Below are 21,063 nucleotides of genomic sequence, written 5' to 3' on the forward strand. Positions count from 1 at the left end.
TGACCTGGCTGAAGTCGGACGCTTAACCGACTGTGCCACCCAGGCGCCCCTGTATTTTATTTATTTTTAAAAATATTTTTATTTTATTTTTGAGAGAGAGACAGAGCACAAATGGGGGAGGGACAGAGAGAGAGGGAGACACAGAATCGGAAACAGGCTCCAGGCTCTGAGCCATCAGCCCAGAGCCCGACGCGGGGCTCGAACTCACGGACCGCGAGATCGTGACCTGGCTGAAGTCGGACGCTTAACCGACTGCGCCACCCAGGCGCCCCAGGAAAGGTGTTTTTAATCTCCATGCCACAAAAAGGGAAACCGGGGCTCAGGGCCATGGGGTGAATTCGCTCCCTATAATACAATTACTAAGCCGAAAATCTAGGGTTCAGAACCCTGTTCCTTAACCACAACCATCATCTTGCCACTATACAGCTCTGCATCTATTAATAGCCGGGAGGTAAGTGGAAAGAAAGGAGAGAGGTGACAAGAGGCATATAAGACTGATACTGTGACGAACACAAATCCCTTTCTGGCTTATCTCTCTATGCCAAGTTTTGGGATATTATTGCTATTACACAAACACTACTTCTTTTATGTTGTGCATGAAAAATATTTCCGTTTCTGCTGGAGCAAAAATATAATTTCGGAAATAAGGAGATGAGGATAAGATTTTGAAAATGATAACTCAATAGATTTTTTTTTTTATTTCTTTGTAGGTGTTGTTCCCCTGCCACTATCTTATGAGTCATAAGGTTTATGGCCAGGGAAATAATGGGAGGAATCAAAGATCATACACATGAAAGGAGGAAATGAAGGAGAGATGCTTCTATTCCACTGGGACAGGAAGTTCTTTTGGCTCTGGGAGGGAGACCCAAGGAAGGACAAAGAAATTTAAGAGATCAGATTCCAGTGTCCTTACTTCTTCCCATGCTAATGGCTCAATACCAAGAGGTGAAAAATTCCACACAGTTTGATAGGTGATGACCCAAAGAGGGGGGCTCAGGTCCTAGCTCATGTATAAGACTCTGAGAAGAAAACTCACAAGGCACTCCCCAGGCACACAATACTCATAGAATGTTCTGGAAGACAACCTAGGTTTTATTGAGTTCATCTGTTTGAAAAATGCCATAGACTTCTGATCTAATTGCTTTAGAGAGCTTTTAGTTTAGTTTTGTTAGTACAAAGAGGTCTCTTTACCAACTGTATTTTGGAAACACATACATGATTTCTTTCTTACTCTTCTTTGTTTTAGTAGCATAGCACAATGAGTCAGATTTCATAAAAGGTCAGAAAAATGTGACATCTCCTATGGATGCTGAAACTTGAGAGTCCTTACATGCCAAAGGGTAGAATTGGCTCCTCACTGCCTGCTCCCATTCCTGACAATACAGCATGGATATGAGCCATGCCATTGACACTTTGTATTCCTGGTAGTTACACAGAAATATAGGGCAGGCAGAGATGGCAGTGCCTCCTAGGGATTAAGGGCTTCTTTTTTTTTTTTAAGTTTGTTTGTTTATTTGTTATTTATTTAGAGAGAAGGGGAGGGGCAGAGAGAGGGGGGAGAAACCCAAGCAGGCTCTGTGCCGTCAACGTGCAGCCTGATGTGGGGCTCAACGTCATGAACCATGAGATTATGACCAGAGCTGAAATCAAGAGTTGGATGCTTACCCGACTGGGCCACCCAGGCGCCCCAAGGGCTTTTTAAATTCAATTCGTCTCTCATGTACATGGCTTGATCTTATTTCAAGGAAATGGTGTAGAATATTGCAACTGTTGGATGTACTGTAAACAGATAGTGACTCAAGCATGTCTGAGGCTGCCTGATTTTATTATGGTGGTTCCTTGATATCATTACTGTGTTCTGGCTATTGGCCTTGGATGCTTGGTGAATTGATTGCAAGGACAGTTCAATTTGTTCATGGCTGCCAGTATCTATGTCCTTTAGGAGTGCCGTGCCACATCTGGGATTAGCCTTTTTGACTTGTTTTAGCCAAAGAGACAGTAGCGTCTGTGACATGAGCAAAGACTTGAAAAGCAGTGCTGGTGCATCGGGGCTTGTCCTTTTAGCGCTCTTGGAATCTTGCCAGCAAGCCCAGGCTAGCCTACCGGGGGAGGAGACACCATGTGGAAAAAAACTGATAGTCAGCACCCAGTCAGCTTGGCAGGTGGTTACTGCTACATGTGTAAGTCCCAACCAAGGTCAACATGGTAGCTCTAATCAGCAGCACCAGCCAGTTTAACCCACTCTAAATTGATGACACACAGAATCATGAGATCAATAAACAGCTGTGCCTTTAAGCCACTGCATGGCTAGGTGGTTTCTTATGCAACTGAATTAATATAGATACTAAGAACATGATTTAGTCTACTCAGAAGTATTTGCGGTTGGGGTGACGACCTCACAAAGGACAGATGCATTAAACAATGCAAATTTATTCATATACTAAGAAGCAAGACTGATAGGTAGACAGGATGATTATCCGTGCATTTTCTCCTTTTGGAGAATTTTCATGGGAGTCTGAATGATTCTCAAAAGGCAGCCTTGGTAGCAAAAATATCAGCCTCCAGGAGGCAACTGCTTGGTCTGAGAGCTGGCTTTCTGCGTCCATGTCCACTCTCATTGTACAGTAGATTTACAAAGGAGAGAGGGAGAGGATGAGGGAGAGAGAGATCTCTCATGTCCAGGTGTGATAAGAGTCTCGTCTTCCCTGGAGAGGCCATAGTTACATATACAGATTTTCCCACTTTGGGCTCCCCTTTCCTAGAAGCCATGAGACCTGCACCAAATGTGCCTCTTTGAAGTCACACCCAGGTCACTTTGCTTACGCTTGGAAATTATGACGTCTTATAAATCAGCTTTTATTATAGGTTAGTTCTATGGCATCTTATGTTTAAGGTTTTCAATCCTATATATTTTAATGTTTATGGGAAGAATGGATGGAATTGAGATGGACAGTTGATGGCGAGGCTACCATAGTCAAGAGGCTACCGCAGGGGTCCAGACAAGGGAAATGATTATTAAGATTAAGCTGTTGGCTGTGCAGATGGAGAGAAATAGATGGACTTGAGAGAGTTTGGAGGCAGGGCAGTCAGGACTGGATGAAAGCGGGGTAAAAGGGAGGGATCAAGGGTGATGCTGGGTTTTAGGAGGGAGCAGTTTGTCGATACCATTTGCCATATGAGGGAAATATCTTTATCTTTGTCTTTCATTCTATGGAAAAACAGGGGCTCAGAGGCGTTAATCAGGATGAGTTGGGCACAGTTCTGGCACCACTAAGTCCTGAGTAAATATCAGGTTTTATTTTCATTGCCTAGTCACACAGCTAGTCTGACTCCAAAGTCTATATACTCCAAATGAGTGTTTCTTAAAGTTTAATGTGCTTACAAATCACCTGGCTATCTTGTAAAAAAAGTAGATTCTGATTAAGCGGGCCTAGAGTGGGCCTTTCAATTCTTTATTTTTCATAAGGTTCCAAGTGGTGCCAATTCTGCTGGTCCACCCACTATTCCTTGAGTTACAGGGAATGGGAACATGAGATTGAATAATAGTAATGATGTCATTTCGGCAGCAATAATAGCTGAACACTTACAGAGTGTGGGCAAAATCTGACCCATAGCTATCTGAGTTTGTCTTTGGGGTTTCAATTCGAAACTGTTAATGCAAGTGGTTGGGCTGGTTCTTGGAATAGAGGAGGTACACTATGAAGAAGTCCCATGGTAAGAGACTGGGACACTCAAAATAGGTACTGAGCAGTTTCCTTTAATTTTGTGTATCCAAAGCCACGGCTTGTAGCCTTTTTGGCAAAACTGAAATATTCCAACAAGAATGAACCTTAGTCTTCCGAGAAGAAACAGAATCGTTTTCTTTGGAGCAAGGTGTAGCAGAACTTTTCTGGGCATTCCAACAGAGACCTAGGGCAGCCTTGTGTAGAATGCCCTTGAAATGTAAGTGACGGAACCACATTTGACATTCTTTAATACATAAAGACTCACCCCTCTTTAAGAAGCTATCTCCAGGAGTTGACAGAACATAAAGACCTAAAGAAGCTATCGCAGGCTGTCAGAAAATATCCAACTACATTAGTACAGGATCAGTTCGCTTGCTCAACAATTTAACCCAGTATGCTGTTGACAGATTTCTTAAGCAGTTCCATCAAACTGCATGCAACCTGACAGCATTTTTAAGTACTAAGCCCACATTTTTGTCAAAGAAAAACATTTTAAGCTGATTTCTCTCTGGGGAGGGGGGGTGGGTGTCAAGGTGTAAAATAGCTTTCATGGGCTGTCAGATGAATCATGGTGAGTTAGCATCAGAAGTGATTTTGATCACCAAACTTTAGGGCTGGAAAAAATTTAGAATCCATGGAAGTCACAGAATCTCAGAGCTGGTGGGAACTGAGCAGAGCTTCTCATGATGCAGTGGAGAAACGTGGGACTCCAAGAGGTGAAATGACTTGAAGTCATACAGCTAAGTGACACTACTGATTGACTTGACACGCATCACTTTGTTAAACTCTAAGAATTGGAATCTCACAGAGTGCACATTTCCCATGGAGAGATTTATTAAAGCACTTGGGGAACAGGGAAAAATGGGACCTCCACATACAGACCATCTCCTGTCCTTGAAAAATAAAAGAGATTTAAAAGTATTCCACATTCCACAAATAGGAGACTCCTGATATTATCTCCCTCTTGGCAGGAGAATTTAAATCAGATGAAAAAATTTCTTCTTCCTTCTGAAGGTTGACCCGAGCTAAGAGATGCTCATGAGATAGAAGGGAAGACGGTCCTTACTTGATAAGGGCTCCTACCTGAAGAGTTTTTTTTTTTTAGGGATGACAGAGGTATGTTCCATATGTTAATTATATAGGATAATGATTTAATTTCTGTGCCTTTGATTTTCTCTGATTTTGGTTCTGTTTTTCCTAAGTTTTACAGTAAAATTCCTATAGAAAAATATTGAGTCCTCTTTTACATGACCTAAGGGGAGAAGGGTATTGGTTTACACCTAGGACCCTCACTTGCAGGATTCAAGCACAACACCCAGCATGCCACTCAAGGTCATTAGTGATCTGATTCCTGCCCTGCTGACATCCATCTACTATTTAGCCATGGGAAACCATATTTCTTCTCAAAATGCATCTTCCTTTTCCCTAACTCTGTATCTTTGCATTTTCTCTTCAATCTGCCTGGAATATCCAAGACCCCTTCCCTTCTACCCTGTGAACGTTTGCTCATCCAATTAAACCAGGTCAGTGTCTTCTCCTCTGTGAAGGCATCTGTAGGGTCTATAGTCAGAAGCAGTGGTTGTTTCTTCCTGCTATTTATAGCATTCTGACCTTACTCTAACCACAAGGTCTCATACATTTACATGTATGTCTCTCCACAGTGATGGGCAGGCCCAGTCTGCTTACCGAGTCACCTGGAGAGCTCCAGAAACACTACTACGTCTTGGCCTTGCCCCTAGAAATTCTGGTTTGCAAGGTGTAGGGTGGGTTGAGGGCACTGGTATTCATGCTGAAGCTCCCCCAGGTGATTTGAATGTGCAGCCAGCAGTAAGGAATATTGTGATTAGAAGGTCAGCTCTTTGCAGAGACTAGGCTTGTGGTTTTTTTTCATTATCCCTCCCTACTAAGTGCCCAGACAGTGCCTGCACTGGAACTTGAGTGAACCCAGAAAGTGAAGCCAGTCAAAGTAGCCTCCTCTCAACACATAGTTGCTTACTTTGTTGAATTATCCGTATTTTCAGAGGGGATTTAAGGGCGCTGGGGGGAGACACGTACACAAACATCACACAGAGGGAAATGGGGCCAACATTTGTGTGTTCAAGTGATATGATTGGCATCCACATATACTATTTAAAAAAAAGCCCACAAGGAAGCTGTCTAGAGAATCATCTGTTTGCCACTTAAGGAGGGCAGAAGTGAGAGAAGGTGGGGTTGAGGTTTGTTGTTGGGGGTGATGTCCAGGTAGGTGGAAAAGTGCTTTGGCAAGGCAGTAGAGAGCAGCCTACACACGAATGAATGCCAAAGCTGTACGGGCTGGGTCCAACTCCCAGCAACATCACTTACCGGTTCTGTGATCTTGTTCAAGGCACTTCACCTGTCTGTCCTCATTTTCCCCATCTGCAAAATGGGAAGGTTATATTATTACCGGTAACTGGCTTCCTAGGATTACTATCATGATTCAATAAGTTAATGTACATGAAGCACCTAAAACATATCTGGTGCCTAATAAACTCCCAGTGAACGGCAGCTCTTTTTATTATTATGGTTGTTGTTGTTATTGTTCCTCTAATTTCTTGGGGAGGCGGAGCTTTTGCTGGAGCCGGAAGCGGATGCAGTGAAGCCAGTTACCCAGCTTCTATCTACCCAGAAATAGATAAATGAGTCTTATTGCTGTCCTCTGCTGTTTGTCCAAGATCCTTGGTCTAATGTGTTAGAAGGAGTGATGCCTTTTATCTTTAAAGTATAAATGAAAAAGTGTTTGGGAGATGCCTTGGGGTACCTTGTCCATTCAACTAGAGAATGACCAATGATGGCACTCAGCTTTTCAAAGGGAAGCCTCAAGTGCCTCTTTAAACACAATTGGCTTGGGGCCTTTGGCCCAGAATATCATTGCTTCCCTACAGTCCTGCTGGGGGGCAAGTTAAGGTTTAAAGACTTATATATATGTCTTTTTCTATCAATTGTTTTTCTTAGGCAATGCTGAGAACATAGCACAGATTTCTGTTACAGTCATTTCCTTCAGAAATGATAGTGATTCACAGGAAATATATTTTATGACATTCTCTCTGAACTTTTTACATGACTTTAGAAGAGAATTAACCCTTTGGCCACCTCCTGTTCTATCTAATGGAGAACACAGCCATCAACTACACAGCCAGACAGCAAGCTCCATACTTTGGGTTCAATCTCCACATGAAAAGCACATTTGCAATTGACAAGCCTAATTTAATTCAGTAGGAAAACAAAAATATTTTATAGATTTAATATTTTGGCCTAGGAATCCCTCAGAATGTGGCTGTATTTGGAGACAGGACCTTTTTAGAAAACATTGTTTTTAATGTTTATTTTTGAGAGAGAGAGAGAGACACAGAGTATGAGCAGAGGAGGGGCAGAGAGAGAGAGAAAGACCCAGAATCCGAAGCAGGCTCCAGGCTCGGAGCCGTCAGCACAGAGCCTAAAGCGGGGCTCGAACCCACGAACCGTGAGATCATGACCTGAGCCTCAATGGGAGGCTTAACTGACTGAGCCACCCAGGCTCCCCTGGAGACAAGACCTTTAAAGGGGTAAATTAAAATGAGTAACATTAGGATCGGTCCTAATCCAGTCTGACTGGTGTTTTTCAATGAAAAGGAAACTGGGACACGGAGAGACATCAGGGACGAACACCCACAGGACAACCATGTGGAGAGGCTGCAAGGGGTCGTCACCTGCAAGCCAAGGAGAGAGGCCTCAGCTGAAACCAACTCTGTCAGCACCTTGATTTGGTATTTCTAGTCTCCGGAAGTGCAAGGAAAATAAATTTCTATGGTTGAGGCCACCCAGTCTGCGGAATTTTGTTATGACAGCCCTAGTGAACTAATACACTCCCATTTCGCCAGTTTTGATCCCAAGGTCCAGCGCTATTCTGGTCTGTTCTTTCTGGACGGATGTGGCTGGCAATGGGCATGGTGGTGACAACTCTTTTGTCCGCATCTGGGTGACCCAGCCTCGAGGACAGAGCATCATTTACACAAACAGGTCACATCCCACAGGTCACATCCGGTCTCGGCCTCTAACAGGGCTGATCTCTCTCGTAATGTTGCCCCCTCTTCGCCATGACTATTAAATCAGATCAACAGCTTATTTCCCATTGGTTCACTTTCCGTAGACTCCACTTGAGAGAACTCAGGCTGTAATTACTGTTGCTTAACGGCTTTATCTTGCTTAAGACGACAAATTTAGCAATGCTGGGAAGTAAATCATTTTTGTGACCACATTATGCTGACTAATACAACATAATCTCAAATTAATGTATTCAAAAGAGTACATTCCTAGCCCAAGCGTAGTCAGCATGTTTGCAGTTTTCCTGTTCCCAAAGTGAGATAATCAAAGCATCCATTAGGACTTTTCCATGATTCCTGAAGCTAAATATGCAACATATTCTTGAGAAGATTCCCCATAAATTAGCTGATGCTTGTTGTCTTTTCCTCAACTTCCATGGAGAAATGATGAAACGTGGCTATTCTAATATCAACACTGGGGATGATAGATAACAAGCATTGAGCATTTCTATCGGTGGGACATTGTATCTTGTATCGCCTCATTCATTACTTCAAAAATAATTTTATGAATTAGTTGCTATTAATATCTTCATTTTGCAGATAAGGAAATGGAAATATAGAAAGGTTACCAAAACTGTCTCACTATAGAACTTTACAGAATAAAAGACCACATTTACAGTGTTTTATCCCGTCTGTATTGCTGTCAGTTTTTAATACGTTTTATTTTTAACAACAAAAAGTACTTACAAAATCTGTACACATCTGGGCAACAGTGTGATGCAGTGAGAAGGTTGTCTTAAAATATTGGCTCTACTCTTTCTTTTTTTTAAATTTTATTTATTTTGAGACAGAGACAGCATGAGTGGGGGAGGGGTGGAGAGAGATGGAGAGAGAGAGAATCCTAAGCAGGCTCTGCACTCAGGAGGGCAGAGCCTGAGGAGTGGCTCAAACTCCCAAAACTGTGAGATTGTGACCTGGGCTGAAACCAAAAGTCAGATGCTTAACTGACTGAGCCACCCAGGCGCCCCTAAATATTAGCTCTACTCTTGACAGACTCTCTGACCTTGGGAAAAATTACTGACCTTAGCTAAGCAACAGTAGATTCAACTATCAATGAGGTTCTTATATCCCTCAAAGTAGGCAAGTGGACATATTGTGTAGACATATATATTGGCTTCTCTTGGGTAGATACCTAGGAATGGAAGTACTGGGGTGCATGGTAAATTTATGTGTCACTTTTTAAAATACTACCAAGTTATTTTCCAAAATGGCAGTGTTATTTTACATTCCTATCAGCAGCGCATGAGAGTTCCTGTTTCTTCACCCTTCTTGTCTGTTGTATTGATGACAGCTGTTCCAGCCATTGTAGGGAGTATGCAGTGGTATCTCATTGTGGTTTGAACTGAATTTGCATTTCCCTAGTGACCAATGTTGAGCATCTTTTCACGTGCTTCGTATTCATGTGTATATTGTCTTCAGTAACATGTCCATTCAGATCTCTTGCCAATGTTTTAGTTGGGTTGTTTGTCTCATTATCAACTTGTAAGGGTTCCTTGTAGACTCTGGAGAAAAGTCTGCTGGACTTCTTTTACATTAGTTCTGAACATCAAGTGCACCACGCAATGCAGAATGTCTAATAAATATTTGACAAGAATCATTCTTATGATGCTATTCAATTCAGTTTAGCTGAACAGATTTTTATTGAGTAATGACTATGCGGTAGGCATATTCCAGGCACTGGAGATTCAGTAAGAGAACATGACAAGACCAAATCTCTGCTCTCAGAGAAGTGAGGAGTCGTGATTAATGGTTGCATAGCTATCGGGTAGAAAAGAGTGGAATTTGTGCCAGCCAGCCTACACACTGTCTACAGCCGAGGCACAAGTGTTGTCAAATATACCAAACTTTTGTCCGAGAATCTGATTCCCAACGTGACTCAAATCTTTTTGATCACCATTTGTTATCAGAAATCCTTGATTCCAGGAGTTATCTATATTTAAAAGTGAAAACTTGCATGGGGGCACCTGGGTGGCTCAGCTGGTCAAGCATCCAACTCTTGATTTCGGCTCAGGTCATGATCTCACGGTTTGTGAGATGGAGCCCCGAGTGGCGATCTGTGCTGACAGGGCGGAGCCTGCTTGGGATTCTCTCTCTCTCTCTCTCTCTCTCTCTCTCTCTCTGCCCCTCCCCTGCTTGCTCTCTCTCTCAAAATAAATAAATAAACTAAAAAAAACTGACATAAAGTATAAATTTACTTATTTAGGTTAATCCTATAGAATATGTTATTTTTATATATGCCATATATATGCAACCATGTATTTTCATCCAAAGGCTTAACCTCCACCAGAAACTTACTAGCTGGGTCCTAGTTTCTCTTTCTCCAACACAACACTCCCCTTTTCTCTTTTTCCATATTGCTGGCCTAAAACCCCCTACTCAGAAGTTCTGGGGACCAACCTCAGCAGATCTATAGGTAGGCAATTTTATACCATATCTTTAGGAAGTAGGCTACTAAAAGATCAATGGAGTCGATTGCCTTGATGTCCAGAGAGTTTTCTCTGAGATGGCAGAGGTCAAGAAACCTTTGGTTACAACATCTCCCTGGCCTGCCCTTCTAGTAGCAGCCTCAGCAGCCATTTCTGGGGATCGTGGCTGCCTGCCTGTCTGTTCACAGCAGCTTCCAGGCACACCTCCTGGCGGAGGCAGCTCTCCCAGGGGCAGTTTCCGACTGCTTCTGTTGCCTGCTCTCCGGAGTTCTACCCTTCAGGACCACTTCTGGTTACTCTGTCTCCACAGAAAGTTCTCGGTTGAGTCTTCTGCGCTTTCAAAATGTGCTTTACACAGGGCTGGTTTTAGGATGAGGGCTGGCAGTCACATCCCGGGTGGCCACAAATGGAGCTGTTCCCTCTGGCTATGCTGTGAACTTTCTGCTTTTTTCCTGCTCAAATCCTCCCAGGAGGATACAGACTAGGTGGGGAGGCAGCACCCTGACGGAATTGAGGGCACAGAATCGGGGACCGGGTGTCAGACCTGTAATCCAAGGCAGGCTCTGCCTTTTCCTAACTGTATGATCTCAGGCAAGTGACTGAATCCTTGTAGGCCTCAGTTTCCTTAGCTATAAAATAGGGGGATAAGGTTTCCTATCTCATGGGTTACTTTGAGGATTAAATGAAAAGCACTCGGTATTTGGCACATTATAAGAAACGAGTACATATTAGCTACTATGATATTATCTGATGCCGAATAAATGTTGCTTGAGTAACGAAACTATGGAAGCGACTTGCAAACGGCTCTAAATTCTTCAGATAGGGTTTAAGGACATCTTAGAAAACTGGCAGAAGAAACGACCGCTTGTTGCTTCCAGAACACTGTCGTGTGTTTCCTCCCACCTTTCCCACTGGGATGGCTGGCCGCTTTTCCTCCCTCCTTCACCCCAGAGAACCGCTCAGCTTTCAGATCTAAGTCCGAAGTCTTATCACGCATGCTTTCTCCGTGTGGATTTCCCCAATACTGTTTTGCCTGTATTGCAATATAGCAATTGTCTGTCTTCTTTACCAGACTTAGAATGCTTGAAAGACAGGGGCACCTGGATGGCTCACACTTGGTTGAGTGTCCGACTTGGGCTCAGGTCACGATCGCGTGGTTCATGAGTTCGAGCCTCACACTGGGCTTGCCTGCTTCGGATCCTCTGTCCCCCTCTCTCTGCCCCTCCTCTGCTTACGTGCTGCCAAATATATATAATGCTTGAGAGATATGATTTTGCCTTATTTATCTAAACATTTCATTACAACATATACTGAATATAGAAAGTTATTTATGAGGTATTTTCTTTTCTTTTTTCACGTCCTATGTCTTAAAAGTCTTGTGTGTATTTTACATTTCCAGCACATCTCAATTTGGATTAGCCATATTTCAAGGGCTCCATTGATACATGTACCTAACAGATGCTGGGTTGGATAGCACAGTCCTCAATGCTCCATCTTCCATATTCTCCTGGCCTTTGTGCTTACCAGTTATAGCACTTAAAACAGACTATGTTACAAATGATCTGTTCGTGTGTCTGTTTCCTATGAGCATTTCTAGGCTGAGGGTTTTGTCTTATTTGTCTTTGCACCCCCATTCCCTGAGGTAGTGCTTACCAGATGGTAAGTTCCCAACAAATACTTATCCGATGACTATTATAGATATCATTTATTGGGTAACTACTAAGTGCCTGGGACTTTCTACCTGATATTTCATTTAACCATTGCAAAACCTTGACTGGTCATTCCCAGTTGCAGAAAATACAAAGGAGAACGCAGAAATTCTAAGAGACTTCCTAAAAGTTAGAAAGTTTTAAGCAGCAGAGCTGGGATTGAACCCTTCTGGCTCGAAAATTGGAACATGGGGGGCGCCTGGGTGGCTCAGTTGGTTGAGTGACTGACTCTTGGTTTGCCTCAGTTCATGATCTCATGGTTCATGTGTTTGAGCCCCAACTCAGGCTCTGCGCTGATATGTGAAGTTGGTTTGGGCTCAGGTCATGATCTCGTGGTTCATGTGTTTGAGCCCCAGCTCAGGCTCTGTGCTCACATGTGAAGCCTGCTTGGGATTCTCTCTCCCTCTCTCTCTGCACATCCCCAGCTTGTGTACATGCATGCGTGCTCTCTCTCTCTCTCAAAAAAAAAACAAAACAAAAAACAAAAAACTTTAAAATTGGAACATGGCTTTCATCAGTGCATGTGGGTTCCATCCCAGCTTCACTTCTAATTGGATGACCTTTGGCTTTACATTGAACCCCCTGAGCCTCAGATTCCTATTTGTGAAATGAAAGCTAATGTCTAGGGTCTCTTTTAGTTTAGGATGCTGCAATGATAACTTCTTACATATAATCAAGTCAATTTTTCTCCCCATCGAAGTTGTTTCCCAGAGAATAAAATATCTCCCAAATTAGGCATACTTATGTCACTTGGTTACCTCCCAATAGCGACCATATATTCACTTGATTTTATTGTAAGAACTGTGAATAAACATTAAATTGTTATGAATGGAATTCTTTTCCTTTTTTACCCTGCCTGAAAAAGTAAAGGTTGTTCTATTATCGTTCTTACGCGCTTCTAATGCTTTAACACTCGTTTCCCTATTTAATTAATTTGAAGAACTCTAACGAACTTTGTGAGGCTATTGTCTAATTTTAACAAGGGAAACACTTGTTTCTCCCTGAACATCCTCTCTCCAGTTCTTGCAATCTACCCTTCGCTAGCAAACATTTATAAACCAAGCTCAGGGGCACTAAAAGAAGCCTTTACGTTGAAACCAAATCAAGTGGGAAAATCTCCCCAAGTCCCTTCTAGCCTTCACTTCACATGAGTTTTTCCTACAAATTGGGTAATAATGGCTTTACATATGCAAATGTTTTTTGAAAGTGGAACTCAAGGCAGATGATGATGGGGAACGTAATTGCACTCCATATAGCTCTAGAGCAGGGGCTGGCAAACAGCCTGTGAGCAAACTCCAACTTGCTGCTTGCTGGTGTTTATAAATAAGGTTTTATTTGGCATGGCACACAGCCATGCTCAGTTATTTATGCATTGTCTACTGTTCAGGGGCTATCGATGGCTGGTCAAGTTGAAAATATTTATTATCTGGTCCTTTATAGAAAAAGTTTATTTACCTCTGTTTGGAGCACATTGCTTTGGTTTGCTAAATATCTTCCGGAGCAGCCTCCACCATGAGGTACATCAAGATTCTGAAGTGGCCTCTTTCTTCAGGGGGAGTTCAGGCAAAGCCCAGCTGGAATCCAAGTTTGGCAAAAGTTTGAGAAGAAGAAATAGACTCTGGATTTACATTGCTGGCTGATGAAGTTCCTTCGTGGTGGTTGAGATGCAGACGGGAAACAATGCGCTCGCGGTTGTTAGGAGGGGTTTTAATTCTAGAAGTTTCTAATTAACATTGTTGTGACTTTACTAGGTAAGGAAAGTTATTTTTATCTGCCTCCTTGTCTTTAGTTATAATATATGACTGATGATAGTACATACCTCCTAGGGCTGTATGAATCCTAAATGAATCAATACACACAAAGGACTTAGGACAGAAGCTGGCACTGAAAACAGTAGGAACCATGATTACGTAGCTATTTCAAAGGAAGCAAAGCATACCAAGAAAATGTTTTCCCCCTGAAGTTACTCTAGATTCCAATTTAGACGATGAACTAAATCAGTCACCACAAAGACTACATCCATTTTCCTTGTCATGTAGAATCCTGTGGTGACATCACACCAGAAAACAAATTTATATGAGAGAAAATTAATTACATTTGGCAGGGACTTTTATTTGTTTATTATTAAAACATGTTCTGATGATGCTGTAGCTACCGTAGCCAGAGGGAAGTAATATACAAACCAAAGCAAATCAGCAAATTTGAACATTATTTTCTGAATATGATAAATATTAGGGAGTGAATGCTGTTTGACAGATACCAAGTCTTGGGGGCTCCAAGGGAGGCATCCATCATCCTGCAGAACAAAATAAAACTATAAAATGGGGGAAAACATGGCTATTTACTCTAAGTGTCATCAGTGCTAGTTACTATTTTGGCTTGAAGGAAATAGCAGCTGCTGTTTGTGCCCTACCCATATTCCCTCAGCGCTGATGTATATGTGACAGCTTGAGTTCAACTGCCAGCACCTGTGATCTTTCAAGGATCTCTCTAGCCACCAAATCCTTTCCGTCCACCCACATACAGTAGGCCTGACATGCCAGATAATCGACACTCTCTGGGTGCAGCCCTCAACCAATATCTAGTGGGAATTGGTGGACAGATAACCCAGGTCTCTTCCCCCTTGGATATGAGGTTTGTAAGGAGTGTGTTTTACACTGGCCCCCAGAGATTTCCAGTGGGATTAAACTCTAGTTTTCCAAAGTAGTAACCTGCCTCACCACAGTCCCTTCCTTGGCTTTCTTCCCTATCCCATCTCACTTCCCTATGCCCCTCAAATGTTCCCTGAGATTACCTCCAAAATACATTTCTTGGGGCACCTGGGTGGCTCAGTCAGTTGAGTGTCTGACTCTTGATTTTGGCTCGGGTCATGATCTCATGGTTCGTGGGTTTATGCCCCACACTGAGTTCAGCACTGATGTCACAGAGCCTGCTTGGGGTTCTCTCTCTCCTTCTCTCTGCCCCTCCCCTGCTCACATGCATGCACGCTCACTCTCTCTCAAAAATAAATGAATAAACATTAAAAAATACATTTCTTGTATTTGAGTTCTTATCTCAGAGTCAGCTTCTGAAGAAACTGATGTGAAGATAAGGTGAATGCCTCTTGTATGGTTTTGAACTGGACCTTATTGGTGCATTTCCCTTTATTAATCACAGAAGAACCCACAAGCACATAATTAAATTGGTTAACTACGTAATGACGAACCGTTTTTTACCAAAAAACTCCAACTGATTTCCATACAACAATCAGTTGGATCAATTTTCACAAGATAAGTGTAACTGAAGCCACAATGTGGTAGATATACAGTTTAGGCTCACTTAAGAAAAGACTTTGAAAGATCTTAAACCTTTTCCTAAGTTCAGAAAGTGAATCATAAACTTGTTGAGGTATATAAAGAAATATATATTTGTTCCAGTATCCGAAACTATTTACTTTCTGTAAAATTTATCCTAACTTTCTATGTTGGCTATTATCAGCTTATTTTCATTTTTGCAAACAAAACAGAACAGCCACATATTTACGGCTGTAGAAAGCATATTGACGAGGGATTCTTAAATCTCAGTCTGTTGATAGCAGTGCTTAACAGTTGGGCTTTGGGGGGGATCAATGAAATCTCTGGAACTGCCTACAAAATGGGACCACGTACTTTTTTTTTTTTCTACTGAAGAAAGTTCCCTGAACTTGCATTAGATTCTCAAAGGTGTCTATAATCCAAAATACATGGGAGAGGCCAACCACATTAACGATACAAGAATTGATTAGCAAGAACCTTCAAATGCATCCTCAAAGAAACCTTTGACAATATTAAAGCATAGAAGATTAAAGACTCTGGTTCTGATCATGGCACAATTATGGCTACCTGATTTGCCTTTCTATCATAAACAACCATCAAACTAGACAAAATAAATGAAGCAACTGATTTAAGTCAGTAGGCAAAACAGGGTTTTGATCTTGGAGAGGAGATATACAAGGTAGGCTCCATATTTACTCCACTTTCTGCTTTGGTGAACTTTCTAGACTACAGCCAGAGGTGTACCCAAACAGTACCCAAACAGAATAGCAGTCTTGCTCTGCTTAGATCCAGATTGCTGAGTTGGCCAGAATTTACTGTGGAGAGGGACCTGGGCAGAACAGGAGTTTCACACATCTGCACAGGTGACTCCTTGAATCTTTGGTCAAATACAAGCTGTACAGGCATAGGGCAAACTCTATGAGGTCTAGTGGAGAACAGCTGCAGGGAATATGGAAGATAAAAGAGACACAGGTGGTTCAATTGGCAAAAATGAAGAGATTTTGCTTAATACTTTGGTCATTTAGTTGAGACCCTAGGAAGACCATGCCTAGGGAGAGGGCACTATAGTCCTAGAGGAAGGGCTCTAAAGCCAAGCTTCAAAAAGTTCGAGCTGATCTACCAAAACTTATCTGCCAGCCAAAATAAAATCCAACACTCTTTCTAGGAAGACAACCAAATCCAGGCCAAAACAAAACAAAACAAAACAAAACAAAACAAAACAAAACCCCACAACATTCATGATGCCAAGTATAAGTTTTAAAAAAGTTACAATATGTGTGAATGAACAGAGAAATCTGAAATATAAGCAGATGACAAATTCAGAGATCACACAGGTACTGGAATTAGTGGGTAAGGGTTAGAAAATAGCTATTACCAATATAAATATTAAGGAAAAATGGCCACAGTGAGAGAACATGTGGGGAATCTGTTTATAGATCAAACTATAATAAATGAAATGAAATGAAACAGGAACAGCAGATGTACAAGATCTGAAATTAAAATTTTACTGGAAGGGTTTAACAGCAGATTGGACACTGGAGAAGAAAAAAAATCAATGCTTTTGTAAACATGGCAGTAGAAACTATCCAAGTTGAAGGACCAAAAGAAAAATAAAACCAAAAAATAAAACACCTGTTGCACAATACCAGGGGGTATAACAATAAGTAGTTTCGATTAAAAAAAAAAAGAGAGAGAGAAGAGAGAGTAATTGGGGCAGAACATATATTTGAGGAAATAATTGCCCCCCGTATTTCAAACTTGTTGAAAAATATCAACTCACAAATCCAAGGAGCTCAAAAAAGTCTTATGATAAACACAAAGAAAAGTGTATCCAGGCAACTTCTTTCTATCTATCTATCTATCTATCTATCTATTTATTAAAAAAAATGTTTGTTTATGTATTTTGAGAGAGAGAGAGTGCAGGCAGGGGAGGGCCATAGTGAGAGGGAGAGAGAGAATCCCAAGCAGGCTCCATGCTGAGCCTGGATGGATGTGGGGATGTGGGGGGTGGTAGGGGTAGGCAACTGCAGGATGTGAGATAATGACTTAAGCCGAAATCATGAGTATGAGCCACCCAGGTGCCCGCAGGCAAATTTTAATCACAATTCTGAGGACCAAAGATAAGGAGCAAACTTAAAAATCAGCCAGAGATAAAAGACACATTACACACATGGGAACAATAATAAAAGCAATGACTGATACCTTATCACAGAGGATGCAAGGCAGAGACAATGGAATGACATTATAAAGTGTCAAAAACCAAAACTTTTAACTGAAAATTTAATATCCAGAGATACTTTATTTTATGAAAGAACAAAACATAAGAATATTTTCAGATAATAAAAGTTAAAACAGTTCATGATAGTAGACCTGCACTATAAAAATTCTTAAAGCTAAAAAGAAACGAAGTACAGATAAAAATTCAAATCCACCTAAAGTGATGAGGAGTGGCAGAAATGAAAAATATGTTAGTAAATATGAAAGACTTTAAAAAATTATTAATGTATTTAAAAGATAATTGGTTACTTAGGGTAAAAATACTAGTATATATTTCATGGACTGGAAGAATCAATATTGCGAAGGTTTTAATTCTCCCTAATTTTATCTATATAATCAATGCAATCCCAGTCAAAATCCTAGCAGGTTTCTATCTAAGAATTGCCAAGTTGACTCTAAAATATGTATTCAAATGTAAAAGATCGGGTTTGGTCAAAGGATCTTTAAAAAGAGCAACAAATTTGGAGGATTCGCATTTCCTGATTCTAAGAATTACTACAAGTCAACAGTAATGAAGAGTCTGTGGTATTAATAGGCATAAAAACAAAAATCAATGGATCAGATCACAGAGTTCATGAACGGAACCACACTCTATGGTCAAATGACTTTTGGCAAAGGTATTTCAAAGGGGGAAAGAATGGTCTTTTCAACACATGGTTCTGGAAAAATTGGTTATCCACGTGAGAAGAAATAACATTTGACTACTATATCACACCACATACTATATCATATCATACACCACGATAGCATATAACATAAAGTTAATTCAAGATAGATCACAGACTCAAACATAAAAGTTAAAGCAGTAGAGCTGCTAGCATAAAATAGCATCAGAATATATCTGTGATGTTGGGATAGGCAAAGATTTCTCAGACAGGACACAAAAAGCACAAACCATAACAGAAAAGAAATTGGTAAGTTGGACTTCAACAAACTTATAACCTCCTGTTTATCTGGAGACAATGTTTAGAAAATGAATAGACAAGCCATAGACTGGGGAAATAGATTTACAGAGCACCTATCGGATAAAATACTAACATCCAAGATCTACAAAGAGCTCTTATAACTCAAAAATAAGAAGACGAACAATGAAATAATAACAGGCTAAAGATTTAAACAGACAATTCACACACAAAAAAGATATTCAAGTGGCCAATAAGCATATGAAAACTTGATCCACATCTTTAGTTATCAGGAAAATACAAATTACATCCATGTTGAAGTAAAATGTGTACCTACCCTATGACCCAGCAATCCTGGTTGTAGGTATCTACTCAAAAGAAATGAAAATGTGTTCACAAAATAACTTGTTCAAGAACGTTCATAGCAGTTTTATTCACGATAGCTTTAAGTGGAAACAACCAAATGTTCATCAACAGGAGAATGGGTAAAAAAAATTGTATTTATTTGCACAACAGACTACTAATCAAGTGTAAAGAGGAATGATATGCACAAGGGTGAATATCAAAAACACCTCAAGTTGCTAATATGCTGGTAACCTGGGAAGGGGAGAATGGGGCAGAGATAATGGAAGGAAAGGAAAATTAATGCAGCAATATTTCCCTGACAGCTGTGAGCTTAGGCACTGCTACAGTCGAAACTGTGCTTGGCCATAGAGAATATTAATCAGGTTTAGCTTTTCACCAGCTTAGCGCTGAAAGGGCCATGGTGATTAACGGGACTAATTAAGCCAGCCCCAAGGGCAATGTCTGCATGTAAATATAATAGGATTATTCTTTATGCCTCTCTAATATGTCACCTTATATTACCATTGTGAAATGTTTGGGGCATTTAACCTAATCACTTGTCTAGACTTGTCTTCAAGATAGACAGGCTTTTCAGATTTTATTGTTACTCTTACCCAAAACAGAAAAATCAGATTTAGTCCAGGTAGAGGCAAAAGCAAAAGGGAAAATGTTCCTACCATTTGGTCTCAAAAGAGCCCAGGAAACATGTGATAGGTACCACTGTTGTGAATCCAAAGCCTGTCAGGAAAGTTCACAAAATAATGCCTTTCACTTCCCACTATTCTGAAACCTTCTACCATGTTTTCAAAATATCTATTAAGCCAAGCCCCTGTATTTTTGCAATGGAAATGGTCCATAACAAACTTTTAGATATCATAAAGAAACATCATCAAAATTCCATGTAGAATAAGCTTCTACCATGAGGTTTCAATTGCTCTATTAACTGGAAGTCAAGAAAGGCTTTCTGGATGGTGGACCTCTATGGTGATGTAAGTACAGGGGTGAGCGAGGTCGGGGAGAAGAAATGTAACGAAAACATGCCAACATTGATAGTGATAGGAGTATAAACACTACTTTTAAAATCCTTTCATTGTGAAACAAAATACATATATGGATAACCACACAAAACAAATGTGTATCTTAGTGTGTTGTTACAAGGAAAACACGATCCTAACTCCTAACTGGGTCAAGAAATAGAAGTTTGCCAGTTGCCTCTTAGAACTCCTCTTCAACACTCTTTTCCTTCAAAAGTAATCACTATCCTTATCACTTTTCTTTTCTTGAGGGGGGTGGTGAGAGAGAGAGACAGACAGACAGACAGACAGACAGAAGGGGGAGAGAATCTTAAGTAGGCTCCATGCCCAGCATGGAGCCAGTCTCACAGGGCTCAGTCTCACAACCCCGAGATCATGATCTGAGCTGAAATCAAGAGTCAGATGCTTAACTGACTTAGCCACCCAGGTGCCTCTATCCTTACTTCTTATAGGAATCCTTCCTTGCAAATATTTGTGGTTTTATTAACCAACTGGGCATGCCTACAAACTATAGCTTAGTCTTGCCTATTAAAAAAAATATATATTTAAATATATATTATATAAATTATTATATTTAAATATACATATATATTTAAATTTTTAAAATGTTTATTATTTTTGAGAGAGAGAGAGAGAGAGAGACAGAATGTGAGTGGGGGATGGTGAGGGGCAGAGAGAGAGAGAGAGCCAGAATCCTAAGCAGGCTCCAGGTTCCGAGCTGTCAGCATAGAGCTCAAAACCATGAACCGTGAGATCATGACCTCAGCCAAAGTCAGATGCCTAACCGACTGAGCCAACCAGGTTCCCCCCAAAAAGATATATTTTTAGCGTCTCTTCTATTATACAGGTCCCCCCTCAATCTCCTTCTTTTCCTACGATTTGCCTCTTTTGACATCAAGAATTTCACACATTCTGGGTTTTGCTGGGATGGTACACTTGTGGTATAGGTCAATGTTTCTCTGCCCATTATATTTCCTACAAACTGGCAGGTGGTTCCAGAAGTTTGATCAGATTCAGGTTGAATCCCTTGACAGAACCAGGGAGGATGCTGTGTTCTTTCTTTTGGAGTCACATTGTTTTCTGTGTTAGGATGTTAGTAGCTGTAGTTTCTCAATGGATGGATACGTTAATTTCAATGAGGTTGCAACATGGTGCTATTCTGTTGTTCATTTTTCATTTATTATTTTGAATACTTTTACAAAGACATACTTATCATCTACTCTTTGGTTACCCGGTGGTACAATTCATATAG

The 21,063-nt window shown here is 40.9% G+C and overlaps 1 long non-coding RNA gene across 1 annotated transcript in view; it reads right to left on the reverse strand.

Moving 5' to 3' along the window:
- Positions 1-13,528, reverse strand: part of LOC121025677 (uncharacterized) — a 93,681-nt gene extending 80,153 nt beyond the window's left edge. The window contains exons 1-2 of the long non-coding RNA XR_005788126.1: positions 13,416-13,528; positions 6,069-6,122 (exon numbers count right to left, since the gene is read on the reverse strand). This is a non-coding gene — a long non-coding RNA (uncharacterized LOC121025677). The remainder of the gene's footprint in view (positions 1-6,068; positions 6,123-13,415) is intronic.
- Between the last annotated feature and the right edge of the window lie 7,535 nt (positions 13,529-21,063).

This window comes from Herpailurus yagouaroundi, unplaced genomic scaffold (genome assembly GCF_014898765.1).
Source record: "Herpailurus yagouaroundi ecotype Mexico unplaced genomic scaffold, PumYag 67690, whole genome shotgun sequence".
NCBI classification, from domain to species: Eukaryota; Metazoa; Chordata; class Mammalia; order Carnivora; family Felidae; genus Herpailurus; species Herpailurus yagouaroundi.